A 6000-nucleotide genomic window follows, 5' to 3' on the forward strand; every position below is an offset into this window, starting at 1 on the left:
GAATTGGGGCCTCGATGAGATGAACTGATACAGACAAATTCAATAACTATGCCTAGGGTTATTAGTAGGGTGATCCCTCTTTTCAAGTGCCCATTGTCCCAATGTATACGTTAAAACAAATGGAACCTCTTAATACAATTCACTAGTGTGTTTGATATGCTATTACTGGGCCAAAGCTTCTTTTCAGTATTGTCTGTTCTGTTGTTTAACATGAAGGGGAGGGTTACAATCTAACCCTCCTGCAGACACTCCTTCTATTAGAGCATTTTGTGCTCCACCTACATTAGCCAAGATACAGAATATAACTGTGATAAAATACCAAATCTACTGATACCATAGTGAATTGTTGCACTGGAGGCTTTCATTTTCATAGTAGTTACCGAGTAGTTACCAAGATTGAATATTAAGGTAATATACTTCACATTTCACAATTATAAAATGAGCTTATGACTTATTCAAACGGGTAAAGATTTGTTTACTGATCTTCAATATATTAAGGCAGACTTACAGTGGGGTAAAAAAGTATTTAGTCAGCCACCAAATGTGCATGTTCTCCCACTTAAAAAGATGAGAGAGGCCTGTAATTTGCATCATAGGTACACTTCAACTATGACAGACAAAATGAGAAGAAAAAAATCCAGAAAATCACATTGTAGGATTTTTAATGAATTTATTTGCAAATTAAGGTGGAAAATAAGTATTTGGTCACCTACAAACAAGCAAGATTTCTGGCTCTCACAGACCTGTAACTTCTTCTTTAAGAGGCTCCTCTGTCCTCCACTAGTTACCTGTATTAATGGCACCTGTTTGAACTTGTTATCAGTATAAAAGACACCTGTCCACAACCTCAAACAGTCACACTCCAAACTCCACTATGGCCAAGATCAAAGAGCTGTCAAAGGACACCAGAAACAAAATTGTAGACCTGCACCAGGCTGGGAAGACTGAATCTGCAATAGGTAAGCAGCTTGGTTTGAAGAAATCAACTGTGGGAGCAATTATTAGGAAATGGAAGACATACAAGACCACTGAAAATATCCCTCGATCTGGGGCTCCACGCAAGATCTCAACCCGTGGGGTCAAAATGATCACAAGAACGGTGAGCAAAAATCCCAGAACCACACGGGGGGACCTAGTGAATGACCTGCAGAGAGCTGGGAACAAAGTAACAAAGCCTACCATCAGAAACACACTACGCTGCCAGGGACTCAAATCCTGCAGTGCCAGACGTGTCCCCTGCTTAAGCCAGTACATGTCCAGGCCCGTCTGAAGTTTGCTAGAGAGCATTTGGATGATCCAGAAGAAGATTGGGAGAATGTCATATGGTCAGATGAAACCAAAATATAACTTTTTGGTAAAAACTCAACTCGTCGTGTTTGGAGGACAAAGAATGCTGAGTTGCATCCAAAGAACACTATACCTACTGTGAAGCATAAGGGTGGAAACATCATGCTTTGGGGCTGTTTTTCTGCAAAGGGACCAGGACGACTGATCCGTGTAAAGGAAAGAATGAATGGGGCCATGTATCGTGAGATTTTGAGTGGAAACCTCCTTCCATCAGCAAGGGCATTGAAGATGAAACGTGGCTGGGTCTTTCAGCATGACAATGATCCCAAACACACTGCACGGGCAACGAAGGAGTGGCTTCGTAAGAAGCATTTCAAGGTCCTGGAGTGGCCTAGCCAGTCTCCAGATCTCAACACCATAGAAAATCTTTGGAGGGAGTTGAAAGTCCGTGTTGCCCAGCAACAGCCCCAAAACATCACTGCTCTAGAGGAGATCTGCATGGAGGAATGGGCCAAAATACCAGCAACAGTGTGTGAAAACCTTGTAAAGACTTACAGAGAACGTTTGACCTCTGTCATTGCCAACAAAGGGTATACAACAAAGTATTGAGAAACTTTTGTTATTGACCAAATACTTATTTTCCACCGTAATTTGCAAATAAATTCATTAAAAATCCTACAATGTGATTTTCTGGATTTTTTTTTTCTCGTTTTGTCTGTCATAGTTGAAGTGTACCTATGATGAAAATTACAGGCTTCTCATCTTTTTAAGTGGGAAAACTTGCACAATTGGTGGCTGACTAAATACTTTCTTGCCCCACTGTACCTATACATTTCATTTATAGTTATACAATCTTTATTTCCTAATGTTAAATGGTCGTCAATACCCCAAAGTTATTTTATTTTTATTTTACCTTTTATTTAACTAGGCAAGTCAGGAAAGAACAAATTCTTATTTTCAATGACTGCCTAGGAACAGTGGGTAAACTGCCTCGTTCAGGGGCAGAACGACAATGCTCTAACCACTAGGCTACCTACCGCCCAGTTACAGTTGAAGTCATAAGTTTACATACACCTTAGCCAAATGCATTTAAACTCAGTTTTCCACAATTCCTGACATTTAATCCTAGTAATCCCTGTTTTAGGTCAGTTAGGATCACCACTTCATTTTAAAACTTCTTAAGGCTAGTCGACAACATCCAGTGAAATTGGAGGGCGCGCAATTCAAATAAATAATCCTAATATTAAACATTCATGAACATACGTATTTTATATAATTTAAACGCCTAAATTCTTGTTAATCTAACTGCATTGTCTGATTTACAATAGGCTTTACAGCGAAAGCCTACGATGCGATTGGCTGAGGACGGCGCCCCACTTCAACATATTTTTCAACCAGCACGGGCTTCACAAATAGCGATTAAATAAATCACTTACTTTTGAAAATCTTCCTCCGTTTGCAGTCCCAAGGGTCCCAGCTACAACCATGAATGGTCGTTTTGTTAGATAAAATCCTTCTTTATATCCCCAAAAATGTGTTTAGTTGGCACCCTCGATTTCAGTAATACACGCGTTCAATGTGCAGACAAAGGAATCCAGAAAGCTATCGCTAAACTTCATCCAAACAAGTCAAACGATGTTTCTATTTATTCCCAGGTACCCTAAAATGTAAAACTATAATATTTAATACGTAAAGTAGTATGTTCAATAGGAAAGTAAAATTAGTAAGCGTGCAATCTCTTCCTCGCGCGTCGAACGTCTATGATTCCGGTGGTCTCTATGCAAAAATTCAAAATTCTTAGTAGTTTTTGAAGAAACAAGCCTGAAACATTGAACAATGACTGTTGATGATCTATTAGAAGCCATTGGAATTGCAATCTGGGAGCCCAAATTACATAGGACCCATAGCTTTCCATTATAAGAGCCTGGGCCTTAAAAAAAAAAAAAAATCTGCTTTTTTCTTCTGATTTTCACCTGCCATATCAATTGTGTTAAACTCTCAGACATTATTTTAACAATTTTAGAAACTTCTAAATGTTTTCTATGCAATGCTACCAATAATATGCATATCCTGGCTTCTGGAGAGAATAACAGGCAGTTTACTTTCAGCACGTCAGTCAGGCGGAAATTCTGAAAAAAGGATCCTAGCCCAAACAATGTGAAATGTCAGAATAATAGTATGATTTATTTCAGCTTTTATATATTTCATGACATTTCCAGTGGGTCAGAGGTTTACATACACTCTAACTAATATTTGGTAGCATTGCCTGTAAATTGTTTAACTTGGGTCAAACGTTTCTGGTAGCCTTCCACAAGCTTCCCACAATAAATTGGGTGAATTTTGGCCCCTTCCTCCTGACAGAGCTGGTGTAAATGAATCAGGTTTGTAGGCCTCCTTGCTCGCACATGCTTTTTTTAGTTCTGCCCACAGATTTTCTATAGGATGAGGTAAGGGCTATGTGATGGCCACTCCAATACCTTGACTTTGTTGTCCTTAAGCCATTTTCCACAACTTTGGAATTATGCTTGGGGCTGTTGTCCATTTGGAAGACCCATTTGCGACCAAGCTTTAACTTGGTGTCTTGAGGTGTCTTGAGATGTTGGTTCACTATATCCACATTTTCCGTCATCATGATGCCATCTATTTTGTGAGGTGCACCCGTCTCTCCTGCAGCAAAGCACCTCCACAACATGATGCTGCCACCACCATGCTTCACGGTTGGGATGATGTTCTTCGACTTGCAAGCCTCCCCTTTCTCTTCCAAACATAATGATGGTCATTATGGCCAAAAAGTTCTGATTTTGTTTCATCAGACCATAGGACATTTCTCCAAAAAGTACGATCTTTGTCCCCATGTGCAGTTGCAAACCGTAGTCTGGCTTTTTTGACGGTTTTTGAGCAGTGGCTTCTTCCTTGCTGAGCGGCCTTTCAGGTTATGTTGATATAGGACTCATTTTACTGTGGATATAGATACTTTTGTACCTGTTTCCTCCAGCATCTTCACAAGATCCTTTGCTGTTATTCTGGAATTGATTTGCACTTTTCAAACCAAAGTACGTTCATCTCTAGGAGACCTGTCTCCTAGAACCTGTCTCCTTCCCGAGTGGCATGATGGCTGCGTACTTCCATGGTGTTTAAACTTGCGGACTATTGTTTGTACAGATGAACGTGGTACCTTCAGGCATTTTGGAAATGGCTCCAAAGCCTGAACCAGACTTGTGGAGGTCTACAATTTTTTTTCTGAGGTCTTGGCTGATTTCTTTTGATTTTCCCATGATGTCAAGCAAAGAGGCACTGAGTTTGAAGGTAGGCCTTGAAATACATTCACAGGTACACCTCCAATGCACTCAAATTATGTCAATTAGCCCATCAGAAGTTTCTAAAGCCACAACATCATTTCCTGGGATTTTCCAAGCTGTTCAAAGGCACAGTCAACTTAGATGTCCTGACCGACTTGCCAAAACTATAGTTTGTTAACAAGAAATTTGTGGAGTGGTTAAACGAGTTTGAATGACTCCAAAATAAGTTTGAATGACTCCAACCTAAGTGTATGTAAACTTCCGACTTCAACTGAACTTGAAAAATATTCTTACCTTACCACAACCCACAATATGGTTTAAGTTTACTCCATTGTTTATATTTTTGTTGTCATTTGAGTTTTTGTAAACAAACAATGTATTGCTACAATATACCTGTGAAAACGGTCAGTCTTTGCAGCCAAAGTTGAGTTTGAGAGTGGCAAAGTTTCTCAAGAGACACACAACCTCCAGATGCTGGTTTTAATGTTTGACCTAGATCATTTGTGTGTATGTATTGATATGTAGGCTTAGTGTGCCTTCTTTTTATTGATGTAGTTCTGTCCTTGAGCTGTTCTGTATTATGCATGTTTTGTGTGGACCCCAGGAAGAGAAGCTGCTGCTTTTGTAACAGCTAATGGGGATCCTAATCTAGTACCAAATGGATCCTACTTCTGGGGTCTAGGAGAGACCACTGTAATAGTTTGGTGGTTTTGAAGTGTGTTTCTTGATTTATTGAGTTTAAGTGTATTTGGGATGTTTGATCTGTTACTTTTAATGCCAGGCAGCTGTACATTTCTAATTTGAAAAGGATGATGACTAATCCTATTACATTTCAAGCATTGCTTTCAAGGAAACAATGTTTTTCTTTTAATGTATTTTCCTCATCTAGTGGTTGAATGTTTTTATCATTCAGCATACTGCAGACAGTATGTAAAGTACAATGTTATTTTGTACTCTGAGCCAGTGTACTGTATATTGTAAGTGTAACTTAAATCATGTGTCAGCAAAATGTTCTCAAACCTTTCTATGCTTTTACATTTGGACTGTGCTCATGCATTATTGTGACAAATTATATTTTATATAAAAACATGTCTTGTAAATTATGCCATGCCAATGATATGTTTAAACACATTTGGTCAGAACATGAGTGCTTCATTTTTCATTCTGTGTATCTATGTGATGTATTTTTCCACAAAGTTCAGATTTTGCAATGTTGTGACTCCAGTCCCAACACCTTACCACTGCTACACCTGGCTATCAGTGGAGCCTTGTCTGGCAGTGAAACAGTTAATTCAGCCTCATTTACTGCCTTTAAAAAAACATAGCTGATAAGGCTGACTTGCTGAAACAAATGTGGTTTCTACTGACAATTGAGATGTAAGAGGCAATATGTAATTTCTATTAAGTCATTACT

The sequence above is a fragment of the Oncorhynchus nerka genome, unplaced genomic scaffold (assembly GCF_034236695.1).
Source record: "Oncorhynchus nerka isolate Pitt River unplaced genomic scaffold, Oner_Uvic_2.0 unplaced_scaffold_1667, whole genome shotgun sequence".
Classification (NCBI taxonomy): Eukaryota; Metazoa; Chordata; class Actinopteri; order Salmoniformes; family Salmonidae; genus Oncorhynchus; species Oncorhynchus nerka.